Source organism: Urocampus carinirostris, chromosome 3, assembly GCF_059441175.1.
Source record: "Urocampus carinirostris isolate Australia breed hairy pipefish chromosome 3, RoL_Ucar_1.0, whole genome shotgun sequence".
Lineage (NCBI taxonomy): Eukaryota > Metazoa > Chordata > Actinopteri > Syngnathiformes > Syngnathidae > Urocampus > Urocampus carinirostris.
The window spans coordinates 67,853,629-67,868,319 of record NC_142351.1 but is presented as its reverse complement, the minus strand read 5'-3'; positions in this window follow the sequence as shown (position 1 = coordinate 67,868,319).

The window sequence follows — 14,691 nt, the reverse complement described above, 5'->3', positions numbered from 1 at the left end:
AATATTTCAGCAATATTATTTTGTATAATGTACAATATTTTTGTGGACTGAAAAATCTGAAGTGATAACTGCTTTGTATCACCAATTAACTGTGAGGATTAAAACTGAATGAATATTTAGATTTATATATTTGTCGCCGATTTACAATTTCAACCCCGATAACACTACATTTTGGGGACCCATCGATCTAGTCAAGTCATTTTTATTTGTATAGCCCTTAATCACAAATGGTCTCTAAGGGCTTCACAAGTTATTACATATAAGAAGTTTAGGTTATTCGTATGCTATAGAGTAGAGGTGAGTTTTAAGCTTAGACTTAAACATGTCCACTGAGGCAGCAAATCGGATCTGAGGGGGAAGAGCATTCCACAACACCGCTCTCGAACCAGCCGAACACTTCTTGGCTCTTGGGATCACCAGGAGACCGGCGCTCTTAGAACGAAGGCTTCGGGCCGGAACATAGAGGGAAATCAGATCTGAAAGATATGAGGGGGAAAGTCCATGTATGATTTTGTATAGTAATAGGAGAACCTTAAAATCGTATCTTAGGCTAACAGGGAGCCAATGCAGGTTAGCCAAAATTGGGGTGATGTGATCGTACTTTTTTGTCCTTGTTAAAAGCCTCGCTGCAGCATTTTGTACCAGCTGAAGACTCTTGAGTCTGGTCATCGGAAGACCGGAAAGCAGTACATTACAGTAATCGAGACGGGAGGTAACAGACGCGTGAATTATGATTTCCGCATCCGACTGAGAAAGTATAGGACGAATTTTAGCAATGTTACGAAGATGGAAGAAAGCGGTTCTAGTAATTTTCTTCACATGTGTTTGAAAGGACAGATCGGGGTCAAATATGACACCTAAATTTTTAAGTGAGTCGCTCTGTGTGATGTAGCAATTGTCAATGTTCACAGCAGTTTTAGAGAATAAGTCGCGGGACTTAGATGGACCAATAACTAACATTTCAGTCTTTTCAGAGTTAAGACGCAGGAAATTGAGTGACATCCACTCTTTTATCTCGGTGAGGCAGGCCTCCAAATTTCCACAGTTCTGTGTGGCAGATTCCTCCATCGGGAGATAGAGCTGAGTGTCGTCTGCGTAGCAATGGAAACTGATATTATACTTGCGAAGAATATCACCTAGTGGAAGCATATAAATGCTGAAGAGAAGGGGGCCAAGCACTGAACCCTGCGGAACACCACAGGTAACACTAAAGGGCTCAGATGTCAATTCGCCATATTTAACACAGTGTGTCCTAGCTGAGAGGTAGGATCTGAACCATAAGAGGACGTTTCCTGAGAGACCAATCCATTTTTCCAACCGTTCTAGCAAGATATTATGGTCCACTTAACAAATGCAGCACTAAGGTCCAGCAGCAGCAAAAGTGATGATGCGCCAGAGTCCATTGCCCGTAGGAGATCATTGGTTACCTTAATCAGAGCTGTCTCAGTAGAGTGGTTAGCCCTGAATCCTGATTGCATTGATTCAAAGAGATTGTTCTCGGACATGAAATCATTCAGCTGCTGTGCCACTACTTTTTCAAGTATTTTAGAAATAAACGGTAGGTTTGACACAGGTCTTTAATTACATAAGTTTTCAGGATCAAGGTTGGGTCGTTTCAGTGTGGGTTTAATGATGGCGGACTTAAAAGCCGCCGAAACTACACCTGAGGAGAGTGATATGTTTAAAATATTTAGAACTGAAGGTGCAAGAACGCCAAAGAGACCTTTAATAAGTGAACCTGGTAGCGGGTCGAACTGGAAAGTCGTCAGTTTGGCCGTATTCTCCATCTGTTTAAGAGTATCGAGTGACAGTTCACTAAAACGGGACAAAATCCCTGGACAGCCACCATCTCTGTTGGGACCCATAGATTTTTTTAGCATGCGAGTCTCCGGGACCCATCACTTTTCAGAGGTAAAATGAACACTGAAAGATGTTTGCAAATATTATTATTATTATTATTATTATTATTAGCGGCCTTCTGGTTATGGGAAATCTTTATGTATAGAATGTATTGTTTTTCACATTGGAGGCAATGAAAGATATTTATCTACCAGTGATTTTTTTTTTTTAATTTAGAATTTTACTTTGAAGATGATAAGATTGACAATAAATATTTCTTATGTATCCCGAGTACAATATTTTTCCAAAATAGTTTTCAATCTTATTAGCTATAAAACGGCAATACGCACATTCTAATTGACTCGATGCGCAGGTACGGATATCTACTTCTGGATCTTTTGGTCTAATACGATGGAATTTGCAATGTAATACAAAAAATGGAATATACAGACGCTCCCCCACTTAAAACCATTCGACTTACGAAAAACGGTCGATGCAATAAAAATTTTGGGATGTCAAAAAATATCCGGACGTAACTGTAAGTTAGATTTTGTATTGCGTGAACCTTTTTCCGAGTACAGGACATTATGTAGTGCTTCTCTCTGCAACTACAGGTGCGTGGTGGCGTCGTGAGAGGTCACCCAGAATCCACCCCGAAGAAAAAATCTGGCTTCTACTTCCTAGTTTGTGTAAAAATTCTAAATTCTCTGTCCAGCGCTAAGAACTTTGACATTTTTATTGTTTAATATCTCGTGCTTCCATTCAATATGGTTGGTGTAAAGCAGGGATGTCAAACTCAATTGCACAAGGAACCAAAATTCAAAACACACTTAAGGTCGCGGGCCAACCAGGATAAACATTTATTGAACACACTTAAACTTAATGTTTTTGGAACATTAATATGAATAAAAACAGACAAGAATATTAAATTTAAACCTTAAATCACTTATACAGTATTTATTGTTTTGCTTTAAATAAAAAATATCTTGTTGAATTATAGAACTTAGAACTTAACTTAAACAACTTAACATTAAAATAACATTCAAATTCCTTTGCTCCTATGTCAATGTATATATTAAAAAAAACTTAAATATCACAAAAGATTTTGCTCTCCTCAATATATCTCCTGTCAAGTAGAAATATGAAAATGCTACAAAACTTGGAAGTATACATAAAATATTTACTTTTCAGAAATAACAATTCTAATCATTCCGTTTTCTTTGCTCTTATGACTCTGACTTGATCATTTGCCCTGATCGCGGCCGGACACCTGGTATCTTTTTTTTTGGTATGTGAATTTCCCTGCGGGGATGAATTAAGTATCTATCTATCTATCTAAGTTGGTTTATGTTTGGTGTGAAGTCATACAGTGCATCCGGAAACTATTCACAGCGCTTCACTTTTTCCACATTTTGTTATGTTACAGCCTCATTCCAAATTGTATTAATTTAATCTCTTATCTCAAAATTCTACACAAAATACTCCATTATGACAATGTGAAAAAGTTTTTTTTTTACTTTTTTGAATTTATTAAAAATAGAAAACTAAGAAATCACATTTACATAAGTATTCACAGCCTTTGCTTAATACTTTGTTGATCCACCTTTGGCAGCAAATACAGCCTCAAGTCTTTTTGAATATGATCCCACAAGTTTAGCACACCTATCTTTAGGCAGTTTTGCCCATTCTTCTTTTCAATAAGTCTCAAGCTCAATCAGGTTGGATGGGAGACGTTTGTGCACAGCCATTTTCAGATCTCTCCAGAGATGTTCGATCGGATTCAAGTCTGGACTCTGGCTGGGCCACTCCAGGACATTCACGGAGTGGTTCTGAAGCCAATCTTTTGAGATCTTGGCTGTATGCTTTGGGTCGTTGTCCTGCTGAAAAATGAACCTTCGCCCCAGCCTGAGGTCAAGAGCGCTCTGGAGCAGGTTTTTATCCAGGATATCTCTATATATTGCTGCATTCATTTTTCCTTCTATCCTGACTAGTCTGCCAGTTCCTGCTGCTGAAAAACATCCCCACAGCATGATGCTGCCGCCACCATGCTTCACTGTAGGGATGGTATTGGCCTGGTGATGAGCGGTGCCTGGTTTCCTCCAAACATGGCACCTGGCATTCACACCAAAGAGTTCAATCTTTGTCTCATCAGACCAGAGAATTTTGTTTCTCATGGTCTGAGAGTCATTCAGGTGCTTTTTGGCAAATTCCAGACGGGCTTCCATGTTCCTTTTACTAAGGAGTGGCTTTCGTCTGGCCATTCTACCATACAGGCCTGATTGACGGATTGCTGCAGAGATGGCTGTCCTTCTGGAAGGCTCTCCTCTCTCCACAGAGGAACGCTGGAGCTCTGACAGAGTGACCATCGGGTTCTTGGTCACCTCCCTGACTAAGGCCCTTCTTCCCCGATCGCTCAGTTTAGAAGGCCGGCCAGCTCTAGGAAGAGTCCTGGTGGTTCCAAATGTCTTCCATTTACAAATAATGTAGGCCACTGTGCTCATTGGGACCTTCAAAGCAGCAGATTTTTTTCTGTATCCTTCCCCAGATTTGTGCCTCAAGACAATCCTGTCTCGCAGGTCTACAGACAGTTCTTTTGACTTCATGCTTGGTGTTTGTGCTCTGACATGCACACTCAACTATGGGACCTTATATAGACAGGTGTGTGCCTTTCCAAATCATGTCCAATCAACTGAATTTACTGCAGGTGGACTCCAATTAAGCTGTAGAAAGATCTCAAGGATGATCAGTGGAAAAAAGATGCACCTGAGCTCAATTTTGAGCTTCATGGCAAAGGCTGTGAATACTTATGTAAATGTGATTTCTTAGTTTTATATTTTTGATAAATTCAAAAAAAGATAAAAAGAAAAACTTTTCACATTGTCATAATGGGGTATTTTCTGTAGAATTTTGAGATAAGAGATTAAATTAATACAATTTCTATTAAAGCGGCGCTGCCACGAACGGCTGCCTTTTCCAGCAGCTGCCCTATTGTTTTATTGTCTGCTCCTATCTTCGGTGTTTTTTCTTCCCGTTTTGACAACTACACTATGGATTACTTCTATCCTTTGGACATGGGTTTTAACGCACAAGAAATGCGTGTATTCAAGGAATTTCAACTCCTTGCCCTGAAAAATTCTCGAGCCGGCGTGATGAAGGGGCCTATCCTGGAAGAAAAGCCGGAGCTAGCGAAGCGGCTAGCGGCGTTATAAGTCTTCGGTACCATCCGTAATCATGGTAAATGCGAACTCACGACCAAATAAGATCATCGAGTGCTGGTGGAAAACATCGAAGCGCACAGGGAGCGCAGTTGCTGTGTTTTGCGGAAACGTGGCTCACGTTTAGCATTCCGGACGCTAACGTGTAGCCACCCGGAGCTACCCGGAGCAATCCTGCTTCAACGCCGCTAAACAGAGACACGAAAGCCGGGGGGAATCGGAGAGGAAGCGGACTTGCTAACACGAGGTGGTGTATCCCTGGATTTTCACAAAGAAAAGTTTTCCATCTGCCGCAGGGATGTCGAATTTTTGGACTGGCGTGATGTCATCCACTTCGCTACAAGCACCCCTAGGGCATCATGTTCATCTGTTAATAAACAACAGGGTAGACTGCTGGAAGTGTGAATTTCCCTACGGGGATGAATAAAGTATCTATCTATCTATCAATTTGGAATGAGGCTGTAACATAACAAAATGTGGAAAAAGTGAAGCGCTGTGAATACTTTCCGGATGCACTGTATGTTGAAGCCGGAGCTGGGGCATTGCTGCAGGGATACAGTGAATGAACTGTGAAGGCCCTGCAGTGGCATACTTTGTCTTCAGTGACCCATTACACTGCAGCTCAATCAGTTCTATCTGAATCTGCGCAGGTGCAGTCTCAACATCAACGGCAAATGGGTTGCGAAGCAACTCAAAACTTTTTTTTTGTGCTTCAAAATCACTAAACCGCCGTGCAAACTCAGCACTTAGTGTGCTCAGTTTGTTGGCAAAGTGCGTTTTGGGGAACACTGGTGTGCTGACTTGGCGCAAGATCACTTGGCAGCAGGTAAAGTGAGGCAAGTTGCATTGTTGCATTTGTGTCCCCCATAAAAGCAGCTTCACTTGAAACGCCTTGACCGCGTCATACATGTCAGTGATTATGCGGTCACGCCCCTGGAGCTGCAGATTTAAGACGTTAAAATGAGCTGTTATGTCAGCCAGGAATGCCAACTCGCACTTCCAATTTTCATCGGTAAAGTTGACTGTTTTGAGATATGTACTTTTCTTAGAACTCAATGAACCTGTTTTTATATTCCTAAATATAAAAACAATCTCTCACACACACACACACACACACACACACACACATATATATATATATATATAGTCACGTTTCAACCATCAGTCTAATTTCATCTTTTATAGGTTTCTTTATCTTATATCCTTTTATTGTGAAGTCGCGCTCATGTGTGTTCCTTTTCCTGTTTCCTGTGATGAATAATAAACCACACGCCCGACCGGTATGAGCCAGTTCTGTAAAGGACATTTGGCTAGATGGCCTCCCGGCAGGGCTCCTCCGCTAGGAAAATTTATTTAACTTAATGTCAGTTTTTACTTGAGTAATACTGCCACCAAAGAGTTTATATAATGTTTAACTTTAACACATCTCTCAGAACGGTGGAGTCTTTTCCTTTACTGTCCACGAACTGACAGATTTCGTTGCTGAGGTCAAAAACTCTGTTGAGAACTTTTCCCCGACTTAGCCACTGCACCTCTGTATGATAAGGAATGTCGGCAAATTCTGAATCTATCTCCTGCATAAAGGACCGAAACTGCCGATGATTTAACCCTTTAGCCCGGATAAAGTTTACAGTTTGTGTTACAGTGCTCATTACATGGTCCATTTTCAGGACTTTGCCACATAGTGCTTCCTGGTGTATGATGCAGTGATATGCTGTTAACTCACTAGTGCAGTTCTCCTGCATCTTCACTAGCATCCTTCCCACTAGTCCACTTTTTTCACTGCACATAGCTGGTGCTCCATCAGTTTGAAGTCCAATAAGTTTGTCCCAGGGCAGTTTCATGTCGGCTACACTTTGACATACGGTTTTTTAATATGTATTCTCCAGTAGTTGTCCCGTGCATCGATTTAATGTCCATTACTTCCTCTGTTACACGCAAATTGAAGTCCACTCCACGGTTGAAGATAGCCAGTTGTGCAGTATCAGTCATGTCAGTGCTTTCATCCACAGCAAGAGAGTAGGCAATGAAGTCTATCCTTCTTTCACTCAGCAGTGCTCTTAAATCAGTTGCCATCTCACAAATTCGATCAGTAAAGGTATTTCTACTCAGGCTTATATTTGCCAGCATCTGGTTTTTGTCTGAACATAAGACGTCGAACACCTTGATCTGCATGAAATTCTCCCTCCGTAAATGGTCGGGCTGATTTGGCGATCTCCTCTGCCTCGATAAAACTTGCTTTCACAGCAGCTTCACTTTGAGATTTTGCACGGTTAAAAAACGTCTGCTGGGGTGTCAGATTCTTCTTTAACTCTTCTGCTTTCTGTTTCTCCTGCTCTGCATCCAGGTCTTTCAGAATTAACTTTTCTCTTCGCCATTGTGAGGGGTGTGTTCGGCTACCGGCTATCTGCGCGATGTATTGTAATAGCAAGACTGAATAGACGCGGGAGATGCGCCGCAAGGCAGCTGAAGCGTTGTATTGTGTGATGTGTAGTTCTGTGCAGTATTGTGTTTTCAGCGCAGCGAAAAAGGTATACCCTCAACATCATATATGAAGGAATAGGTACAGTGACTAAAATCTCAGAATATGATGTGGATATGATTACACGACGGGCCTGACGTGGCCCACGGGCCGTGAGTTTGACACAAGTGGTGTAAAGTGTAAAGAAAAGGCGAGCTGTTTAATTTAAAATGAAAGTGGAATATGGAAGCTTGCTGCTGTTGAGAAAATAGTTGGATAGATTTTAAAAATATGGGTAATGGGTAATAGGATTTAATCGTTGTGAAAACATTTGGATACAAATGGATTTAAAAATAGTACTGTAGATTTACACAATTTGACTTTAAACTAACACGAATGTATTTTCAAGACTTTGAAAGGAATGATTTAGGATGGCAACCAGAAGTGGTGTGTATAGACAACAATGTTAATGTTTTGGTGACACGAAATTCTTTAACATTTGTAAATGAAGAAGTGAGGTCTGCATGGAGTTCATTTATTCTTCAACCACCATTTAAGTTTAATTCAGCAGTAAAACTTCAAAATCCACACCTTTGTCAACATTGTTGGATAAACAACAACGTGATAAGCTGGTTTTCGGTTATTTTATTGTATTTTGACAAGATACACTTTTGAACCGTACTGGCAATATTCTTGCTTTTAATTTTTTTTACTACAGTTGGATGATTGAATTTGACAAAATAATGTATTCAAGTGACACCCTCAAACATTTTATCAAACAAAACGAGTATATTTTAGGATTTAGACACTTTAACTGGGTCATAATGCTTTAGAACAGTGACCGAACGTTCTCCATAGTCGTAAAAACGGAAGTAATTTGTGCATAAGCAACGTTGAAATAAGAGTGCTCGTTCTGTAAGAGAGAAGACCAGGAAACCAATCAGCCGAATCACCCGGGATTTTATTCCTAACAGCAAAAAACTAATACAGTATCGGGGGCTCGGCTCCCTCGCAATACAATCTGTGCTTCCCTGTGGCCATCAGGGAGAGACACTTTTCCCGAGGCGTTATCTATACAATATTCAAATCAAGACAGCAAAAACCCTACCAACTCCCATGTTATTGGATACATGACATCTGCAATCTGTTTCTTAACATGTTTATTGCCTTTCTTCTCTCACGTTCTCAGATGACGCCCTTTCTTGCATTTGTGACTGTCTGGGTGGAAACACCTCACCATCAGGGTTCTCAAAAGGGTTTTTTTTTCGCTCGACCATGGCTTTGGGCCCCCGTCCCCTTCGCTTCCTGTTATCTCTCTAGCGATTAAGCCTTAAAAACAACATTGAAAATGCAATATTCTACTTATTTGCAATACAGCCTTGAATTAAGAAACAGCACAGCACTTACATGTCTGCACAAAATAATAAAATCCTTCAAGAGCCTAAAAGATAAAAAAGAGAATGACAGCTTATAGTGCTCCCCTATAAATGCACTCAACGTAGTACCATAGAGTCCTGAAAAGCTGGAATAACCTTTCATAGGTAAAAGTGTTTTTGCCTCAATTTTTTTGTCATTATTAAATCTTTATTAAATTATTAAATCACGAGCTCGGCAGCCCAGCAGCGCAGCGGTTAGCGCATGTGTGGCACAGTTCTGAGGTCTTGAGATCGAACCTTCCTGTGTGGAGTTTCCATGTTCTCCCCGTGCTTGCATGGGTTTCCTCTGGGCTCTCCGGTTTCCCCCCACATTCCAAAAACATGCATGTCAGGTTAATTGGCCGGTCGAAATTGTCCCTAGGTGCAAAATAACGAGTGAGTTGTCTCTCTCTGTGTGCCCTGCGACTGGCTGAAACCAGTTCAGGGTGTCCCCAGCCCACTGCCCAAAGATAGCTGGGATGGGTTCTAGCGCCCTACTGAGGATAAGCAGTGCAGATAATGAATGAATAAATAAATCACTAGCTCCATCTCCTTTTGGTGGCCTACATTGTTTAAATGTTTTAAAAAATAAGACTGCATAACATTGACTCACAAGATTTACAAGGTTGAAGTAGAGGAAAACATCTTGTAAAACGGTCCACTTTCAGGGTTTCTAGAACCATTTTAACCCTTCATGCAGCAAGTGACCATACAGTAATTGGTCACTTCAGTACATATTAAAATTGGATGAATAACTTCCCTAACTTGATGGGTTATTTTTTTTATTTTATTTTTTTTAATTATTTTATACTTACAGCAATTTGACTATTTTCTTTTTGTTTTTTACCCTAGACTGGCGAGTTACTGTATTTGGTTATGTGTGCATATACAGTGGCTTGCAAAACTATTTGGCCCCCTTGGACATTGTTGTGTATGTAGTAGGATTGTAGTAGGATTGTAATAGATTCAAGTCAGGCCCGGACGGTACATTCATAGAGTGTTTACTTAACTTCTTCCTCGGTAGTTCTCAAGCACAAGTACAAGGCTGCACATTAGTATACAGCGACACCGCAGGAAGGGGAGTGTATTACTCGACACCACATGTTTCCTTTTTGTTAAATAGGACACAAACAGTAGCATTAATCTGAAATACGCAATAACTCTTCGGTATGTATGAGCTTATAGAAAACATACATTTCAATATTCATTACCAGATTAGAGGTAAATATTTATCAAAGGTAAGCAATATTGTAAGGAACTATACTGTCAATATTGGTAAGCAAAAGTGTGTAAACAAGTCAAGTCAAGTCAAGTCAAGTCAAGTCAAAGCAAAAGTGTGTAAACCTTGTAAACATAAGCAGACTGTATGAGGATCACATCATAAACAAACATGACAATTTTTAAAACAATGAACATTCATCAATGACAATTTTTAAAACAATGAACATTCATCATGTCTTCTTTTTTTTTTTTTGAACATCACCTTTTCTGTATCTTTTTTTTTTTAAGTCACGTAATCTTGAAGCCATGCAGGAGCATGTCGTATTCTCGTTGCACTTGGAGAGGGATGTGGTGAGGGCACAGTTTCAGTTTCAGGTTCAGGTGGTGTTTGTAGACAGTCCTTGAAGACTCTGTTGAAACGCTCAATTTCAACGTTGGCCTGTGGGTGTACACAGAGCTGCGACGGTGTGTGATGTTCCTGTCACTAAGGAATGCTTCAAACTCGGTCGACATGAACTGAGGGCCATTGTCAGTAACAATTTTCTGTGGATTACCTTCTCTGCTAAACACAATGGTAAGAAAGATCATAACAGAGGCAGAAGTAACATTTGAGCAGAAGGCAATCTCGGGCCCTCGGCTGTAATAGTCAATGAGGGTGATGGCGAAGCGGCAATCAGCAGGCGCAGAGTGAATAGGAGCAACAATGTCCACAGCAACCTTTTCCCAGGCAGCAGTTGGGGTAGGCACAGGCTGTAATGGAGCAGTACGTGTGGTTGTGGTTTTGTCATGCTGCAAGCAGGTGGTGCATGGTTTGATGGCGAGCTCAACGTGAGAATCCATTCCAGGCCACCAGTACAAGTCTTTCAGTCTTTGTTTTGTGCGAACGATCCCTTGGTGTGTAGCGTGAGCAAGTCGGATCATTTTTTCCTGTAGCTGTTGTGGTATTACAACACGATGAGTGCCACGCACAATGACACTGTTCTGCACGGCAAGCTCATTTTGCACACGGAAGTATGGCACGATGAGGGGGTCAAGGCCTTTTGCAGTACGAGGCCATCCCTTCTGCATGTAGTGTTGCACCTTCTGTGGCACCAGACATTCCTCACACGCACTGGAGAGCTCATTAGCAGTGACTGCAGCAAAATCAGGAGACACAGCAGCCACCAACTCCATCTCCTCGTGGTCGTCTGTGATGGGGAGAGGCAAACGTGACAAGCAATCTGCAGAAACATTCTCATGTCCTGGTTTTGTATTCGTTTCCAGTTTCGTCAGCTCCTCCGACACCTTGTCTTGCACGGCATATGGGAGTCTGCGTAGCTTTTGCTGGACTGGAGGCACGTCAGCACGCACTTAAACTTTGTGTATAAAACCTGTAGCAACGCCCAAAGCATTTGTAGTGTTGACAGTGTGACTCATCTCCGATGCGGCAGGTGTTGCAATCTGCCCATCTTCTATTTGAAGGCGAAGTGCTGTGAACAGGTCCATTCCCAGTAGTGGAGTACTGTCAGGAACTATGTAGAAGTCAGTATGTGCACTCTGGTTGCAGTATGTAGCAGTAAATTGAAGACAGCCCAACACTGGAATTGGCTTCTTCATGTAGGTCACCAGGCGTACAGTAGGCTTTGAGAGAGGCACGTGCATGAATGAATGTCTGTAAATTCTCTCTGGCAGAATTGAGACTGCTGAAGCAGTGTCCACAAGCAGGTCAGTAGTAATTGACTGTTCATCATTCGCATGGAGAGCAACTGTACACGTAAGGCGCTTTGGGACTGCAGCTGTAGGGGCTACATGACACACAGTAAGGTCTGGGACAGTAACTTCTCTCACTGGATGAGTAGGAATTGCGCTGCGGCACACTTTACCAAAATGTCCCATTTTTCCACATTGGTTGCATTTTGCAGTTCTAGCAGGGCATTTGGGGTCATTTGCTAGATGAGAGTTGAAGCCACAACGGTAGCAGGTTTTGTGTTGAGAAGAGCGCTGTGTATGTGTGCTGCTCCGATTCGTTTTATCTCTTTGTTGCACGAGCTTCACAGGAGCGTCGGGCACGTGCACAGGAGCAATAGCCTTCGCTTCTGTCATAGCGGATTCGATTAGTGTAGCAATAGCGATCGCATTGTCAAGTTTTAAGTCCGTTTCCAACAGCAAGCGTTATCTGATCCTCGAAGAGGACATCTTCTCAATGAATTGATCCCTAATCATGTCATCAGCAAACGTGCCAAAGTCACAGTTAGTAATTAAGTCCCTCAATGCGGCAATGAACTGAGCATTGGTCTCGCCCGGTCTCTGAGCACGCTGACGGAACTTGCTCCGCTCAGCCACGACATTCATCTTCGGTACAAAAAAAGTTTTTAGCGCATCACAGGCGTATTTGTAAGAAGTGCCAGTGTCGGGAAGGGGAAAAAAAATTCTCTGCCCTTCTGTGCCTAAACAGTGCAGCAGTAGTGCGCGTTTTCGTTTGTCCGGCATGTCGTTTGCAGTCAATGCTAGCCGGTAATTTTCGAACATCTGAATCCACGTGGTGTACAACATCGCAGGCTCACCCGGGGTTTCAAGCAAAGCAGCGGGTTGTGAGATTCCGATACAAGTCATCCTCGTCGCCAATATGTTGTGTATGTAGTAGGATTGTAGTAGATTCAAGACAGGCCCGGACGGTACATTCATAGAGTGTTTACATAACTTCTTCCTCGGTAGTTCTCAAGCACAAGTACAAGGCTGCACATTAGTATACAGCGACACCGCAGGAAGGGGAGTCTATTAAGCGACACCACAGACATAGTGACCTTTTGCCACATTTCAGACTTCAAACATAAAGATATAAAAATGTAATTTCTTGTGAAGAATTGACAGAAAGTGGGGCACAATCATGAAGTGGAACACACTTTATTGGATATTTTAAACTTTTTTAACAAATTAAAAAAACAAAAAAGTGGGTGTGCAAAATTACTGAGCTCCATTGAGTTAATACTTTGTAGTGCCATCTTTTGCTGCGATTACAGCTGCAAGTTGCTTTGGGTATATCTCTATCAGTTTTGCACATCGAGAAACTTATACTTTGGCCCATTCCTCCTTGCAAAACAGCTCGAGCTCAGTGAGGTTGGATGGAAAGCGTTTCTGAACAGCAGTTTTCAGTTCTTTCTGATTGATTGATTGATTGATTGATTGATTATTGCTCCACCGAAGGTCGGGGGGTTCCGTCCCTGTGCGTTGAGCCGACCAGATGAACCAGGTTTTTTAAATGCTGGCGGTCTTGTGCCAGCTGTTCTGCATCCTCTACAGCAACGACGTCGAGCCATCGAGTGCGGGGTTTCGCTTGTGGTCGTCTCCAGCCTGCGGGCTTTGGGTCAGATGGTCTGGTGGTAGACGAAGGACATGGCCAAACCAGCGGGTGTGACGTTGTGCAACCAAGGAAGATGCTCGGGGCTGGCACGTGCGGGCTCTGAGCTCTTCATTGGAGACTCGCTGGGGCCACCTGATGTTCTCAATGGTTCTGAGAGCCCTGCTATCAAAACCGTCGATTCTTGTGGCCAGGGTGTCGTTCAGGGGCCATGTTTCTGAGCCATAAAGCAGGATAGAGAGTACGGCGAGGTTGTAAATGCGGAGCTTCGTCTTGCGAGCGATAGTCTGGTGCCGCCAGAGTGGTTTCCAGAGAGACTGCAGAGCAGATGCTGCCAGGGCTCTTCTGCGGAGAATCTCTGGTTTTAGGTCCCCATTGTATGTCACCATGGACCCCAGATACACAAAGCTCTTGACAGGCTCTACGATGTCGCTACCAATTTGGATGGGAGGTGGATCTGGTCCATCACCGACATACATGAACTTGGTTTTTGTCCAACTCACTTGGAGGCCAAGCCACGCTGCCTCTTCGCTGTAAATGCCCAGAGTGTCTCTCAGCTAGATGTAGGAAGTGCTGAGCATGATGGTGTCGTCAGCATACTTGAGGTCAGTCAGGTAGTAGTTGCCGAAAGACACTCCGGGGATGCACTCACTAACCCTGAACATCAGATGGTCGATGATGCAATTAAAAAGGTCGGGAGCAGCCACGCAGCCTTGATGAACGCCGCTGGAGATAGTAAACCAGTCGGAGTCAATTTGTTGGAGCGGTTGGACATAAAGCCAGACTGCTGGGGACGGCGGCAGCTTCTGATTGCTGGAAGGGCACAGCTGAGCAAGATCCTGCTGAAGACCTTGCCCGGGATGGAGAGTAGGGTTATACCGCTGTGGTTTCCAAAGACAAGCCTGTCACCCTTGCATTTCCAGAAGGGCATGATGACTCCTCTGGTCCAGTCGGTGGGCAACTGCTTCGATTCCCACACCTGGTTGAATAGGCAGGTTAGCCACTCTGCCATGCCATCACCGCTGGCCTTGAGCATCTCGCCGGTAATGGCACAGATGCCGGGGCTTTTGGTGTTCAGCTTCAGAGCAGATTTCACTTCCTCGGGTGTTACAGGGTCTGTGCAGCAGGCGTCGCTAGGAGGTGCCGTGTTTGCAGCCACTTGGAGGGTGGGATCAGCCGGGATGGCGCTGTGCTGCAAGAGGA